A 16,922-nucleotide genomic window follows, 5' to 3' on the forward strand; every position below is an offset into this window, starting at 1 on the left:
GGCATTACCCTTGATATTGTTTATCCTTGTCCTTGTCACTTGCTAGTTAATGAAGTACTTAATTTGAATAGATGCTTAGCCATGTTTAGAGTACTTTACCACTTGATAGGAAGAAATAGTTAAGAGTTATCACTATATACCCGGTTACCCTTGATCGCACTTGTACGTCTTGAGTCTTGTTGGTTTGGAAGTTGGTTTCGAGGTCCGGCCGGAATGGTAGGGCCTATAGAAGAAAGTCACGGGCATAGTCCGCTCGAATCTTTTTAAGTATCGTCCGTGGATGACATCGGCTTGAGCATCTTATCATGCTATCACATATCCAAAATAATAGAAAGGATGAGCCAATTACCTCGTTTGACTTGGTCATTGAGGTCCGGTCCTAGATGCGTGGCCAAAGGGCTATGTAGAGAGGCTTGGCGGTGTCCCCGGTGGACCTAGGTTACTCTCCGCGCAAGTTAGGCGTACCCTCAACGGTCGAGCCTTGTTGGGAACGGTTATCACATGTGCCCCCTCATCCAATGTGATCGGTTGGGTGAGCCGCATGGTTCTTGCGTCGTGTGAGTAAAGAAGTACATCCTTGCAAGATTAAAAATTAATTCGAATTGCCGTGCTCTCGGTTATGAGCAAGCTCTTGTCCGTCAAATTCTTCGTAGAAAGTATCGTTTATGTTGGATTATAGTTCATGGCACTTCTTTGGTTAATTACTTGGTTTGTTCTTAAACAATTAAAACTTCAGTTGAGGGTGGGGCAAGAATAAATAATTTTGCTAGAGAGTTAGATGAGAGCTCATGCTTACGCAATATTAATTTAACCTTAAAGCCTTATCCTTAGCCTTTGCATGATCATTGTTTATTTAATTGCGTAAGACTTGCGAGTACCTTTTGTACTCATGTTGCTTTCTTAACTAAGTTGCAGGTGAGCCGGAGATTATTTTTGGCCACTTCTATCCCGACGATCCGGGTGCGGGAGAGGATTAGGTCCTCGTGGTTGTGATGGCGCCCTTGAGCAAGACGTCGATGCTTTTGTTGTGATTTATGGGTTTTTTTAGGGAACATGACAAGACACTAAACTTTATGATTCATGTCTCTCTTATGGCAATCCGGAATCAAGACTTTATGGATTTGTTGAACCACTTTATTTTCATATTTGAACCCTCTTATGTTGAATTTGTAATAACTAATTGTTGTACTCTTTTTTGTTTAAAATTGCTCTTTATGTTTTTTTGGTGATATACTTTTTTGTAAACAGTACGTGTGCTTAATTCTGGACATGTGGCTAGCACGTACCAGGACTACCGGGTTTGATGTCATTTTAGGCGAATGTCGTGTCGGTTGATGGAGTTGTGCTATCTCTTATTTCAAGGTTGATGACCGGCGATTTGCTTAAAGTGTCGTCAAATTGTTTGGGTCTTACGCGCGCCGAGGAGGATGCAGGGCATGGGGAGTGGCGCCAGGATGTATGACGTGGGGTGGGGCGTGTGTGTGCCTGTGCTGTGGCTGGTGGAGTTTGGGGGGAAAGAAGCAGCGGCGAGAGGAGGGCGGAGGAGGAGCACGAGGAGGAAGACAGAGGCTCTCTCTTGTTGTGCAACTCGCTTTGGCAAGCCAACGATACGATGGATGGAGGTGTATTTCTACACGTATACTACAGGTGCTGTATGTATCATGTACGGATGTACAACAGGAGAATGACAATGTGCGTGATAAAGTTGTCTTACACTACTATTGCGTAGTTTTCTATTTATATGTGTGTATATGGGTAACGGGTTTATTCACCGTGGACGCTAAATTCGCAGAGTCGTTACATAGGCAGCACCTGTTATATGTAGGGAATGTATTTTTCATAAAATTGTTATACACCTAGCTAGGCAGTGACTATTATATATTGGATTCTCGTCACCACAAGTGTCACATGAATTTAATCAGTTGAAGAATTCATAACGGAATACCAACTTATATTTAAGATATGGTATACTCAATATCCTTAAAGTACTAATATACCTTGTTTTCTCCATTCCGCAAAGTGGAAACAAAAAGAATTGTTGCGGAGGAGTAAAGTGGTATGTGAGGCAAATTTAGGCACTACGGGCTTGTTTGGATTGCATCCTGGGAAAGCTGCCTGTGGCAGGCAGCTCATCCAGACCATCGATTTCGTAAACCTGGGGTCAGGATGGCTGCCTGGCAGTAGCTGTCTGGGTCATGCCTTCATCCAAACAAGCCGAGTCCGGGTTGTGTGAACATTCAATTCAGTACGAAAGAAAAATGGTTTCAATATTCATTTCAGTACATGATATTGCTGTGACCATCATCTTGCCATGAGCAGTGGCGGAACCACCAGTATTGCGAGCCATTTCGAGCCTTGAAACATCGGAGGATGAATCTTCTTCGGCCAACTCGTCGCACTTAGTACTTGTACAGTATGTTTATCTAATTGTATGCCTAATATTTTCATACAATTGCGACTCATGAGCTGATATATAGTAAATTTATGCATATTCGATGGTTACATATATTTTTATTGAATTGTGACCTTTTGTCATAATATTTTTTTTACAAATAAATAGTAGTAGGTTTGTTATAAGTAGATTTTAATCCTAGCCCGTCACTGGCCATGAGATGTGAGGCTGGCTGGTCTGAAGCACTACATATGTTGGTTGCTGGGCCAGAAAAGACCACAATAGCAAAAGCAATAAGCCTCCATGGGCTATTTCTTACATGGGCCATCATTTAGTTTCGGTCCAATTAATAGTAGGCTTTGTCTGCCTATTACTTTGGCCCATAATCTAGTTGTTTGGTGTTTGGGCTAAGTTTCTGCTTGTTCTTGTTGGCTCCTATAAGTGGGGGCTCCTATATATCTTGTGGAAGATAGATAAGCAAGTTATCTATAAAACCCACTAATGCCCATTTATTGAAAAAATGTTAAACCAATATTTTGAAAATGTTGATTCAACAAATAGAAAATGTTGAACCAATATTTCGAAAATGTTGAATCAATATTTCAAAAATGTTGAATCCAACATCTTCCTTCGCTCCGGCGGCCGGCGGCGGCGCAGCAGCAAGTAGCAAGCAGCGCGCAGCGTCAGCCCGCAGCGGTAGCGGTAGCGGCGGCGGCGGCGAGCAGCAGCAACAACGCGTGGCGCGCGACGGGCAGCGGACGTGCGGGCCCGGGGGCGGCGGCGCATGGTGAGGAAGGGGGCGGGAGGAGGAAGAAGGTTAGGGTTGAGAAGATCCAACAGATGAGATAGTTTGCACGAATCTCACTAGAAGATGTAGAAGAAAAAACCTTTCGGAAGATGTATATGATTCCCGCCTATAGGTCGATTTGATAATATGCCCATTGCGTCGTTAGCACTTTGGGCCTCCTTGTTTTTTATTAGCACTTTGATGGCTGGCCAACTTTCATGTGGGGCATCCTTTTTGTTTCTTAGTTTTGCTTGGCCTGGGTGCTAGCAGGAGCAAAACACTTACGAGCAATAACAAAGTTTGATGAGTAGATGATTTTTATATTGAGTGTACAGTTTTCATTTTTTGTTGGGCTTAGGCCCTTGTATCTCTTCTCTATTAATTAATGCTAGTGGAGATGCACGTACTACAGGCACGTAATTTTAAAAAACTTAATACATAAAAATAAGTTATTCAAAAAATTAAATAAATCATAATTTTATTTATAGAAAAGAGATAGGAGAGACACGAGTGGCAAACATATATATTCAAAATTGTAGTAAACAAATTTTCATAGAAATGACAATGGAATTAGGCTTCTTTGGTAGTAAAGGAATGACAATGGAATTCTCGAGTTTCAATTTGCAAGAAAATATTTCTTTCCTTTCAAATAAATAAATGTTTGAGCTTTCAAAAGATACATTACAATTGGTAATAAAATCGAATAATCAATTATTACCATATTTTCGTCCTTTCGGATGCATTGGAGACAATATCAACACCATATCTATGAAAATGTCAAGTTGTCAACCATTATAGATGGCAATGGGTAAAACCCGCGCGGATACTGACTTCGCAGATCCACACCCGCAAACCCAAACCCGTGTCCGCACCCGCGCCCGCTACCTGTCATGGGTATAAAACAATACCCGTACCCGCTATCCGGGTATACCCGCATACCCGCGGGCACATCCGTGTACCCACAAGCTTTTGGAAATCAAGCATATAATCTAATTTTAACAGCAAGAAAAAATTAATATATATAGCAAACACAAAATCAAAATCAAACAAGAGTCATTATCCAACACAAATCTGGGGAGGAAATGAGTGGAACCCTAGATCTTTTATATACAAGGGTATTAGAGCACATATGTCAGCGGGTTTGCGGGTTTTCGGGTATCAAAATTTCAAATCCGTTACAAGATACCTGTTGGGTTTAGAGTCGTACCCGCATCCATGCCCGCGGGCACAAACCCAGACCCGAATCCGCGCCCAGCGGGTTTAATATCCGTGAGTACGCGGATATTTCGTACCCATTGCCATCCCTATCAACCATGCAGCCATTCCAATAGAGGAACATACACTGAACATCTTCTGTTAACAGTAAAGAACATGCAATTCCTTAGATTTCACCAACCAAGCAAAAAGTCTTGTATTCAAACGTTTGAATCAATGGTTCCTAGCCCTTAATTTGTGGATGAACCATTCATCCTCATTCAAAATCAAATATTTTTTTCTGACAATATGTAAATATCATGCACACATATATGAAAACAAATCATAAATAACACTTAGAGGACAAGAATTATTTTTCTCACAATAGTTATTTTGATATCACGTAGATAGGAGCCAGCATGATTATTTTTATTGTTCTTTGTATCTCTTGGTCAATCATGAGGTTGTATACCTCTTGCAGACTGGCTCATCTTTCAAAGTAACATAGGACTGTAAAAACATAAAATTCTCTGCTTTTCGGAATGCCAACATTCTAATAGAAACCTGAAACCAGGATATGCATTGTATCCATTAGAAGATTGTACATAACAAAAAAAGTCATTCTATAGTACATCATCATGTCGTAATGGTAAAACTTCTCCAAAATTGTACACACAGGGATCTGCATTGATCATAAAAAATTTAGCTTCAATCAGGTGACCTGCCACATCTTCTCAATCTGCTCTAGCGTGCCAATGTTATCTGAGCCTGCTCATTAATCGAAGCAGCCACTTCCTGAAAGGGCTACCAGGCTACCATAGATAAACTTGTCATTGTATCCAGTTCGAAATATAAAAAAAACATGTTTAGTATTCGAGAAAAAAGAACATCTTTATCAATGAAACCCTACTTGAGCGTTCAATAGTGGTTCCTCTTCTTAATGAAAAAGGTCAACAATGGAAACTAAAGGATAACCAATCATGATGGTAAACAACAAAAACTTGTAGGAGAGTGCATGTTGCATGCATATTACCTCAAGTCAAAGCGGCTTCAAACTCCATACCATGATGTGCACACCCGCTGTGTCGACCATGTATGGAACCTCCACAGTTGCACACATCAGCTCCATGTAGTCCTTGTATGCTCCTCACCACCTGATATCTCAACACCATGATTTCATAACTTCATGAAAACCTCTCTCCTCTGATACTATGGAGGAAAACATGGGCTTGCAGGTTTGAATAGTTACAGAAAAAAAATATATGGTGTCTTGAATGGTCACAGGTAGCACCTTTTCTTCTTGAAGTTGTTATCTCATCATTTCCACTCCATTCCTGTATTCACCTATGGTTGATGTCCCATTTTCACAAGTTGAAGTCCAAAGAATTGATTACTTTTATATAACAATCTCTACAAACATCTAAGTCTTGCATCAATGAAACCATCAAGAAATTCAGTTCATTAGTAGGTCAAATCTTGTGGAATTTAGCCCAGACTTTCAGGGACCATGTGATAGAGCCTTCTAAAATTGAACCAGCTTCACTAAATGACCGCTTTTCATATTTCAAGGACAATTACTCTCGTTGGAAGATTTGGCTTATTGGAAAATATTGAGTAGTATCGTCATACCTTTGATGCTCTACTTCTTGATGATACCTCCGGCAACATCAACTGTTTTCACATACCACCTACGAGGCCACACATTTACATTAATTGCTAGTGTGCCTCCAACAGTCACCCAAGCACATGAGAAGGGGAAAAGGTAGTATTTTTAAGATATGAGAAACTGGATAACTGTACCTAGAAACCAAAATAAAGCCAATCTAAGATGTCTGCAACAATTTCAGAAACTGTGATAAGATATGGGTACATGTGCCATCTAAAATTCTTAACACAAACTGATCACCAAATAAATCTGCTAATTTAATGCCTCCCATCGTGGATTCATGGACCTGAGCTAAATGCGGTACTTTACCTGTTGTCAGGATCAATTTCGAGGGCCTTAATATCCAGTTCTGCCAGATCCAAGTCGACAAGTTCGACGTAGGCTTGCGCCCTTCTGTACAGGGCCTTAACATTCGTGCTCTCAAGTTCCATAACCTGGATGTCAGAGCTTGTGGTCAGTCCCGTGCTTACAAATTAAGAGAACATTACAAAGGACAAACCATAAATTTTTGTATGCAATACCTTTGTGCAGAGTTTCTCTGCTTCTCTTTATTCTTTCAGCTTCAGCTTGCACGCTGGCTGTTGAGCTTGCAACTGTTCTTCGGAGATTTAGATTGCTTCTCCTCCCCCTTGCTGAAGTAGCTGTCATACTCGATGTACTTTGCAGCCTGTTTAATAGGAAAATAGAGTTAGTTGTCTCATGTAGTTAGATGCAAGCAACAGAAATTTTCTATGAAGAGCATGTTGTCATTTACCTTCTCATGTCTCTTGGAAGCCTTGGCGTACTTGCCCATCTTAAACCAAGCATTGCCTTCATCTTTTTTCTTGGCAGCTGCTTCCATCTTTACAGCATTGCTCTTTAGATCCCATGGTTCTTTGTCCTGCACAAAAGGTACAAATGTAAACACGTTCTGATCAAGAATAGCAACCAAGCTGAACATGCAAGATCAAGAGATTTTAAGCAAATCTTCTCGAAGGAAACAAGCTCCACTTCATAGAAGACAGTGGACTTAGGAGGAACGACAGCAAGCTAAGATATTGTTTTATTTCATCAGACCCAAATGCATGTGTTAGTATTGATCTCCACCGGGCCAGTCCAACGACTGGGCCAACCTTGACTCGCGTCCTGATCGGGGACGCCCAGCCCAAGATGAGGCTGGTGGGCCCCCGTTGCGTAGTCCTATAAAGTGGAGGTGGGGATTAGAGGCTTTGGTTACCTGGTTCACCCGCGGTCACTGTTCCCCACCGTGCTAACCCTAGTCCGATCGAGAGGGAGGCGCTGACCGCGACGGGAAGCTGCCACCAGCGCCGGCCACTGCACTGCGACGTCGCCACCTCTTCGTCACACCACCATGCCTCTGCGACCACGTCGTCCTTGACTTGAACTGGCGGGTCCACGACCACTCCGGCGGCGCGTCCACGGCTCACCGCCGCCACCTGGTCACCACTGCACCGCGCCGTCGTTGCCCATGCATACTCGACGGTGCCATGGAGGTCGCAGAGGCTACAAGCAAGGTATTTCCTCAAAAGAAAAGTCATTTCATCCACTCGATCTACTCCTAGGTGATCCAAAGAATCGAACAGCATGTTTAGATGATATTCTCACCAACGCACCCTGACAGTACAAATTTTATAAGCTCAGAACTAACAATTCAGAGCTGACCCCCCCCCCCCCCCCCCCGCATTGTGGAGGGTCCAAGTTTCAAGATACAAACCATCTTTGATAGCAAATTGAACACCATGTCCGAGCTAACCCTTTGCTGCAGCGGCTTTTGCACACCTTGTCCAAGCTTTTACCACCTCATGTACAAATGATTTAATACACCAGACATAAATTTAAGATATCATCTTTTCATTGTTCATTGCCAAAATCAGAAGGAAAAGAAGCATGAAGAGATGCATCTAAGAAGACAGGACGAAGTGGCGGCAGAGCAATCAGGGTCGGGCTCATAGGGAGCGGCAGCGGCAGCTGCTGCAGCAGCTCGCCCTCCTGTAGGCGCTCGCAGATCTCATGGACCCGACCGGGCGCCACCTCGATGAGCTGGCGGCGCTTGCCGTAGGTATGCTCGAGTCGGAGCTGCAGCTCGGCAGCATGCGCCCGTGCCTGTGGCCGCTTTAGCTCCGCTAGCACCTCCACGAGCTGCTGCCGCCTCTCTCCGCAGCAGCTCCCCCGCTGCAGGCCACGCCGGCCGCCTCCCCTCGCACATCCCCCTCCACCGGCGTCAGGTTGCATCGCCCTCCTCGCTATCAGGTATGCCGCCACCATCACTACTTGCAATTAGTACAATTAGCTTCTGGCCTCCTCCCAATCTTCCATCCATTGCGTGGGTATGGTGAACAAAGAGAGGTGAATCTAGCACCACATCGGGGACAATGATGGCATGGTGCACTCGAGAGCGGTGGCAACTCTGTGGTAGCCTGCATTATCCCCCATGACTGGGCCGAAGCCAGCAGCGCTGGCCTGCTGGCCGCCGCGTGGCCGCTGCGCACACGAGGGTAATCCCGAGATGGATTGCTAAAACTGGATTGCTAAAAACTTTTCTTGTGATATGCACGGGTTGCGTGCTCAATATCAGTAGTGCATCTTGGATGAAAATCCAAAGGGCTTTGATACGGTACTCTAAAATAACTGTGGACCGTAGATCTTAAGGGTGAAAATGAAGTATTACCTCCCAGGAGGTAATAGTATTTATATATATTTAATTCTAAAAATAGAGAAAATATAGGAACTAACTTCCACTACTACAGCCACCCCTATCACCGCCGGTTCTAAAAGTGCATCACCAACGGTTTTGGGTACCGTTGGATTTAAGTCGTTGGTGATAGCAGGGCCATCACCGCCGGTTCCAGAACCGTTGGTGATGGGGACATCAACACCGCCGGTTCGTATCTGGAACCGTTGGTGATGGGGACATCAACACCGCCGGTTGAAGACACGAACCGGCGGTGAAGACATTTTTCCCATAAAAAAAATATTTTCATATAATAATATTGCATCATTGTGAAACACCTCATTTGCTCAAGAACAAGCAGATTCAGTTATTAGCTTAACTGAATTATATTAGGTAATCTCATCTCATTACTTAAACATGCATTCAACCTATCAGCTACTACTAAGCTAGCTAGGTTCAATAGCACAATATATGTTTGCAGTCCAAATTCAAACAAAAAAACTTGAAGCAGAAATTTGTAGAAATCATAATAAAGCAGAAAGCAGAGATTTCTACAAGAACTGATAATCCATTACATATGATACAGTCCGTATAAAATGAGTAGCCTTATGGCGTGAGATAAAGAATTGGTTGCACTTCAGTATGATGGGAGGTTACAATCTATGTTGGCTAAAATAGTTTCATCAATATTGTCGGACAGCTTAGATATATTTAGTGAATTGTGGGACTTACCCAAATAGACTATTGAGTAGGGCATCAGAGTTGCATGCAGATTACCAGGCAAGGCCCCTCACCAAAGATAACAGAAAGAAAAAGGAGATAAGCAAAGCCTGATCAAAAAGTGAATGCCTCTTATACAACAGATTCAGTTTCTATCAGCGCATAATCATTTGCAGAGTGCATACCTGCTTCACCCGTGGCCATGGCATAATTGCAAAAGGGACAAAGCATCCATTTGTACTCATGCCAAAATGAAATGATTACAAGCACATAACAGAAATTACGAAATTCACCAAAATTTCATGGGACAATTAGATGACGTGAGATGTGAGCATGTATTACATCCAACATATCCAATCAATCGGCACAAGGTAGATAAACTGAACTATCAGAACCTGCAACCATAGAAGGTGACTTGCCAAGGTGTTGTCTGAAGTAGTTAATTCACATTCATGTACTCCACTACACCTTATTATCCCGCGGCATCCAAATTACAGTATGATGCTCCTAGATCAATGGTTTGCATCATCCCCTGAAATTAATCCTCTCCAAAGGTCTCTGATACGCACACAACAGGAAAATAGTGATTAAATTTACTCCCAAACAAGAAGGGTAGTAGTAATCTGCAGAACAATGCAGGAAGGAGTAAGACTGAATTACCTGAACAGTGAGTGGGCTGGTTCACACAGCATCTTCTGAAGATCATCTTATTATCAGTCAATGTTCCCATTATTTGTCAAAATATATTCAACCTGCCCCAAGTCTTCACTAATTGCTGCGCTGAAACTTATTGTGAGAAGGTAGATTTAGCGAAGCAAAAAGGGCAATTATCCATCTGCTTAGCAATAGAAATATGCATGGTTACTTACTTTGATGCATGGGCAGGTGTGTCATTTTCCAGGTCATACATATCTTCATCCCAATATATGAACTTTGCATACAGACTTTTAACAAAGTCCAAAGAAACCTACAAGACATAAAAAACTTACATGTGAGCAGTGAGAGCTTCATATGGTATGAGTAGAAATTAGTGTATCTACCACCGAATGTATCTTCGAGGATGCTATCAACCGCGAATGACCGATCGCCGACAGTGATGGCGTCTAGAGCGGTCTTGCGGACAAACCAAGATCCCTGTCGTCCGTGGATTAGCAGTACCTGGCCCTCCATTTACAGTTTGTCCATAATCCGTAATGTGAACCAGAAAACATCTTCAAAAGCAAATGGCAAACTGATTTTGCTTCGTTATGCTACTCACAGAGGCAAAAGATCGAGCACCTGCGTTACAATGGTGCGTAGCAGCATCCACGTGGACCGCCCGACCTCCTCCTTGTCACTGGTCCCGCCTTGGCAACCTTCTCCTGCGCATTCACTCGAAAAGCTTACGAGTTAACAACTCAATTCCGGATCTAGCCAAACGGAAAAGCATAAATGGGCAAGCACAGAGGGAAACAACTTGCCTGCTGCGGTTCGGCCTCCGCGGAGGCGGGGGGACGCGGGGAGCTCCCATGCCGGCCACAGCCTCCCTGCGCGCGGATTTGGGAGAGGAGCCACAGCTGTGCCAGCCGGTACTCCAGCCCGCCGTATATAATTGCTTCAGCTCGAGGGGAGCAGGCGGATGGGGCGGCCATCGGCCGGCTGGATCAAGGAAACCAAGGAAATCACGATGGTCTATAGAAGGAAATCAAAAGGCCGCCGACTGCAGTCACGGAAGGCCAACCTCTTCCTCGTGGCCGCCGGCTGCAATCATGGAAGGGGAAGACGCTCGGCGTCGGCGCGGACACTGGCTCAGCGCCCGGACGCGGCGACGCTCGGCGTCACGTCGCGAGGGATCCAAGGCGGAAGCAGAGGACGGGCTGGGCGGCGATCCACGGCGCAGAGGGACGATGAGGGTGGTGGTTCGGCGGCCGGGCGCGGAGAGCAGGCTCGGCGGCCGTGCGCAGAGGGACGACAAGGGGGCAAAGGGCCGGCCGTTGCAGATCCGCCATGCCCTGCATGGATCCGGCCGCCATGGCCGCCGCGCAGGCCTCCGCCACCGCCGCCGCTACAGGAGGGGGCGGGAGGAGGGTGGAGGGATGAGGAGGGGGAGAAAGGCCGGGCGCTGCCGCCATGGGAGGGCGTGGGAGGAGGGAGGATTGGGCGGAGGGCCAGCCGCCGCTGCCATGGGAGGGCGCGGGACGAGGGAGGAGGACGGGGCGGAGGGCCGGCGCCGCCGCCATGGGAGGGCGCGGGAGGAGGAATGGGAATGGGGAGGAGGGCGGCGCCCCGAGGGAGGGAGGGCTGTGGGCGGACGCCAGGGGGAGGAGGAAAAAAATACCGGAGAGAGAGAGGGAGGGAGGGGAGAATGAAAAAAATAGGTGGAGAACACATCACCGTCGAGTCATATTACAACTCGGCGGTGATGCTTACGTATCACCGCCGGTTGGTAATACGACCCGGCGGTGATGTTGTCGAGAGCATCACTGCCGGGTTGTATTACGAACCGGCGGTGATACGTAAGCATCACCGCTGGGTCCATTTAGAACCGGCGGTGATAGACTATCACCGCCGGTTCGAAACAAACCGGCGGTGATGGGGCGTTGGCAATGATGTATTCTGTAGTAGTGTTCCTATTTGATAAAATCTCTAAAAAGATCTAACGTGCAAGATAAAGTTCCATTGTTTTAACGTGACATGATGGCTGTTTATTTCGGAGTGCATATGAAAGAATTTTCATTTTTCAATGTGAATGTCAGAACATGTCAGATCACTACATGGGTTCGTCAATCACCATGAAGATCTGAGGCACCTGCTTGACATACGCGTCCCAATTGCTACTACTCCCATCAAATGGCTATTTATTTTTTCCCGTAACTGACCGTGATATGGGTAATGGGTTGACACTTTACAGAAATTAATATAATGACATGTGATGTTTTAATTTTAAAAATAGAAAATATCTTCTTATTAGATCTAACTTACAAGCATAAGTGTATCAGATCAATCGATTAGTTTTCCTAATGTGTGAATGGTAAATGTGACATGGATTTGTTCATAACAAATACGTGACATGGGAGACATGTGAAGGTAGTTTTGCTTAATCTGTTCTAGTATATATGATGGCCAGTCTCACCTAATATAAATTACCATACACTTCAAGATTTGGTTATTTATTATGGTACGTACCAAACAACCATGTCACGTTTGTTCGTCCTGTAGGTTTGATTTTGAATTATAAAATATTTGCCTGTCTTGATATGGCCGGCATTTTTTTTTCATGATGCGTGTGCGGGAGGAACTGGGCTCTCCGTGCATGAGAGAAAATAGGAAACCGAAGCTGCATGATTTACGGAATGTTGTTGTGATTTTTTCCAATTTACTTTAATTACTTAAATGAAAATTCCAAAAAATCAACGGCTATGATTTCTTTCGACTCTCTTACCTCCTAGGAGGTAATTGGAGTACCGTAGTAAAGCCCAAATCCAAAAGAGTGCTCAAATCTTTCAAAATCATTGAAAACTCATTCCCGAAAAATCGAAATGAAACACTATTTTCAGTTTCCACAAGAGTGCAAAGAAATTGAATCGTTAAATTTCGGGAACCTTCTTTGGAAATTTCAGCAAAAGTTAACCATCCCACGGCCTTCCAAATACTAGCGAATTCGGTGTCCATACCTGTCTTCTCCAGCACCAGCAGTACTGTGAACCCTTAGATTCTAACGAATTAAAAATCAGCAAGTGCAAATTTTTCGGGGTCATCATTGTGTACTGTACTGATGATGATGGAAATCCCAACTGGTTAAAATCAAGACTTGTAGAAGCATATCAACGTTTACTACACGATCATTTTCTGCATCATGTTCAGTGTACATCGTGTATATCTAATGAGAACTAACTGATTCAAACAAGACGCGTGCTTAGCAAGTTTCTGACTTTCTTCCCTCAGGGAAACACGATAAGCTCAGGGCTAATACCATTGGCGCATAGAGTAATTACCTGCTATTTGCCTTCTGATGACTTGCGAGTTGTGAGTTGTCGTCAATCTGTAACTAGCTCTCTGATGTGATATCGAGTCAATGCATATCCACAGTCGTCAGTTCCACGCGTACACGATATGGCAGACCCAAATGTTCTATCACTTAGACAAGTCTCTTGCCCTTAGACAAGTCTCTCGGTTCGGTCTTCGGCCCTCCCCAGGTAAAAACTTTTCACCTGTTTCTGACGCGAAAATCGGTCGGTGAAGCTCCGCAGCCGAACACATGATAGGCTCGGGACATCTGCTTCACTCCAGTGCCGAGCATGTCCGATTTGGCGAGCCGATGTGCGTGTAACATGTCAGTCAATTTGACCTGCAATTGATAAGAGAGGAAAACTTTAGATGTGTTGACCGATCGGCCGATGGGTCCGGACCAGTCTTTGAGCGATCAGCCTGGTCGCCGATGCCGATAGGGTTTAAAGTCCGACAACAGATCTAGATCGACTGCAACGCACGAAGTGGTAGCCAATAGAGGTCCGTGACCAGACTGGATAAATAGTGATAAAAGCTATAAATAACAAGATTAAATAAATAAACTTGCTAAATCTAGCCAATATCGATAGCTGGGTGATCTTGCGATGGATAACTTGTGGACGTAAACAAAAACAGCGTAAAGAAGCCTAAAACAATTACTTTAAACAGATCCAAACACGGCCGATAACTGCGCAATCCAACTCTCGATAAATTGTGTATAAGCTAGAGAATAGATAAAAGCGATAACACTTAGATCTATCAACCAGCTGATATGATAACTCTTAGGGAGAGCTAGATTCAAACGACAGCGATGCGTCCGGAAGTTAAAATCTAGATACACCAGGTAAACACGGAACTTACAGGTAAGTCGGAGATCGATGCAGATGCAGCCCTACTTTGATTTGAAAGAACTCGTTGAAAGCTACAGTACTCCTACTCCTAGATTGAAAAGTAAGAACTCACCGAAAAAATAGATGTGCAGGAAAATTGTAAAAACTTGTCCTTCACAGAAGCTACGGGGCGTATATTTATAGCCCGGATTATAAAAACTCCTAATCGACTACGACTTGTCCTAACTTGAACTAGAAGAAAGAAACTAAAAACTTCCTAAAATAAACGAGTCGACGACGAGTCGGACTTGACACGACTCCAACTGTGCTGACCCCGTACGTCAGCTTTCTGTCACGTACTCACGTCCCTTGGCCGCAACGACTCTTTGGGATATCCCCGTGGAACCAGCCTCTTTTCGTGTTCGTGGTGCTGTGCCGATATCGGCTGGCTCTTTATCACCTTCATCGCCCGATCTGACATCAGCCTTTTTCTCGTCAAAAATTGGTGTCAACACCTATCACATCAGATGTTTGACACTATTTAGAAGTATCAAACATAGACTAATTATAAACTAATTACACAGATAGAGTGTAATTGGCGACACGAATCTATTAAGCATAATTAGTACATGTTTTAATAATGTCATGCTACAGTAAATATATGCTAATATGATGGATTAGTTAGATTTAATAGATTCGTCTCATGGTTTCCAGGCGTGTTCTGTAATTAGTTTTTTAATTAGTATCCGAACATCCCTTCTGACATCCCATGAAACATCCAATGTGACATGCAAAAAAATTTCACCCATGAACTAAACACCCCTTCATCAGTTGGTCACCAGCCAGCCAACCAGGAAACCATAACAACACATATGGCACATCCAACACGCTATGTTAGGTGTTCCCGTTTCCAGTGACAATCCATAGAAATCTCATTGCACTGTGCGCGTGTGCAGTATATATCAGCCACGCTAATCATATTTTATCTCAAGTAAACTGTGGGCTTTTTTTTTTGCGGAAGGGGCTGGAAGGCCATAGATTCATCCCCAACAGAATACAACGTACCCCCTGGAGAAAAAGAAAAAAATACAACGCACTCGGCACAGCACATTCTCCAGGTGGTAAGGATGACACAAAGGACCCTAAAGAACTGAAAAACAGCACTGGAGCCCCTTGTCTTCTTCAAAACTGTGGGCAAATTTACTTACTAACAACTGCGATTTGCACAGGTTAGGAACACGGAAGGTTCATATTTTTTTATATAATCAACTTGAGAATTATTAAGGTCGTTGGCTGATCAATATTAACATTTTGCGTGTGGAAATGAAGACTAATTGGCCAAGCACGTAGGAAAAAAGAAATTAAAGAAAGAAAGGCAGGTCATAATTTTTAATCTGCCACAAGCATGCATATGTGAACACAACTGCTAGTGGCATCATTATTCTTTTTTTAAGCTACAAAAACAATTTTTATGGTGTTAGTGCTGTCCCCTTCTACAGTCTACAGTACGCACAAATCATCTGGTAACACTACTACAATAAAGATTTGTAGGGCGGGTAAAACGCTATTTTTAGGGGTAGGTAGAAAATTTGTGGCTAGTTCTCGCTGCTAAAAATACCTTTTTTTCAGGGACGGGCAACTCAACCGCCCCTAAAAATTCATTTCCAGGGACGGGCAACCGCCCCTGGAAATGCATTTGTAGGGGCGGTCCACAAGCCCACCCGCCCCTACAAATGGATTTTCAGGGGCGGGCCGGGCGGTGACCCGCCCCTGAAAATGAATTTGCAGGGGTGGGTGGGGGTGACCTGCCCCTGAAAATGAATTCAGGCCAAAAAAATTAGAAATTTATTTTTAATTTGTTTCGCAGTGTTTTAAAATTTGAATTCTCACTTTATAAATCTACCAAGCTAAGTCTATATTGACCCATTCTGATCCAACACTCAAATAACAATGCAATCAAATAAAATCTCAGAAGATAAAGGAGTAGCAATACAAGCTGTTCAATGACAATAGTAGCTATACATCCATGCATATTACAAATTTGTAGCTACTGTATTGCTTGCATCCGTAGATAGATAAGATAGTTGCGGTCTCCAATCATCCACCCTAGAACTTCGTCAAAATATTCTAGTGCACGAACAAGTGCACTCTCCTCCGCTTCCCATTCATTGCCACAGACAGAACTACAAATGTCAAACAATGGAGTGTTCGACTGACTTGCCCTGCAGAAGGAGAGCTTTGCTTGAAACTTGCAACTTCTTATAAAATGTGGCTATCCACCCATCCAAGTCAAACCGAACAAGCTCTTGTCGAGACACAAAAGTAGTACCACCCAAACCTTCGACAACATCTTGAAGCCATGTAACAAGGTTGATAAGCTGCATTGATGTGAGGAAATTTAGAATTTAGAATTATTTGAAGCTGCATTGTAGGTGAGCAAAAATATATGAATATGAAACTAACAAATGAAACTTACAACATTAGGAATTGATCCGCGCGTTGGATCACCCAGTGGCAAGCCAACCTCTTGATGGAAGTGTATGCCTGGGTGCTGAGCATCAACATCGTCCATAAGCGAACGACCACGCCACGACCCCTACCACGACCGCCACCACGGAACATCTAACAGTATTTACATTGAGTAAATATGAATAACAAAATTCATAGTGTAACAA

At 43.9% G+C, this 16,922-nt stretch overlaps 3 long non-coding RNA genes across 5 annotated transcripts; all 3 read right to left on the reverse strand.

The window, feature by feature from the left end:
• Positions 1 to 4,836: 4,836 nt before the first annotated feature.
• Positions 4,837 to 7,645, reverse strand: LOC120703333. Of its 3 annotated transcripts, none has more exons than XR_005686896.1 (4): positions 6,794 to 7,645; positions 6,561 to 6,706; positions 5,665 to 6,473; positions 4,837 to 5,527 (listed from the first exon to the last, which is right to left on the reverse strand). It is a non-coding gene; the product is annotated as an uncharacterized LOC120703333 (long non-coding RNA). The 3 variants fall into 3 exon arrangements; XR_005686895.1 differs by having other exon boundaries at positions 4,841 to 6,061; positions 6,349 to 6,473; XR_005686894.1 differs by having other exon boundaries at positions 4,839 to 6,473; positions 6,794 to 7,644.
• A 1,679-nt stretch (positions 7,646 to 9,324) lies between these two features.
• LOC120703334 lies at positions 9,325 to 10,455 on the reverse strand. Its single transcript, XR_005686897.1, has 2 exons — positions 10,300 to 10,455; positions 9,325 to 10,216 (listed from the first exon to the last, which is right to left on the reverse strand). It is a non-coding gene; the product is annotated as an uncharacterized LOC120703334 (long non-coding RNA).
• A 5,727-nt stretch (positions 10,456 to 16,182) lies between these two features.
• LOC120705100 lies at positions 16,183 to 16,918 on the reverse strand. The gene is made up of 2 exons (XR_005687782.1): positions 16,724 to 16,918; positions 16,183 to 16,625 (listed from the first exon to the last, which is right to left on the reverse strand). It is a non-coding gene; the product is annotated as an uncharacterized LOC120705100 (long non-coding RNA).
• Between the last annotated feature and the right edge of the window lie 4 nt (positions 16,919 to 16,922).

Source organism: Panicum virgatum, chromosome 4K, assembly GCF_016808335.1.
Source record: "Panicum virgatum strain AP13 chromosome 4K, P.virgatum_v5, whole genome shotgun sequence".
Lineage (NCBI taxonomy): Eukaryota > Viridiplantae > Streptophyta > Magnoliopsida > Poales > Poaceae > Panicum > Panicum virgatum.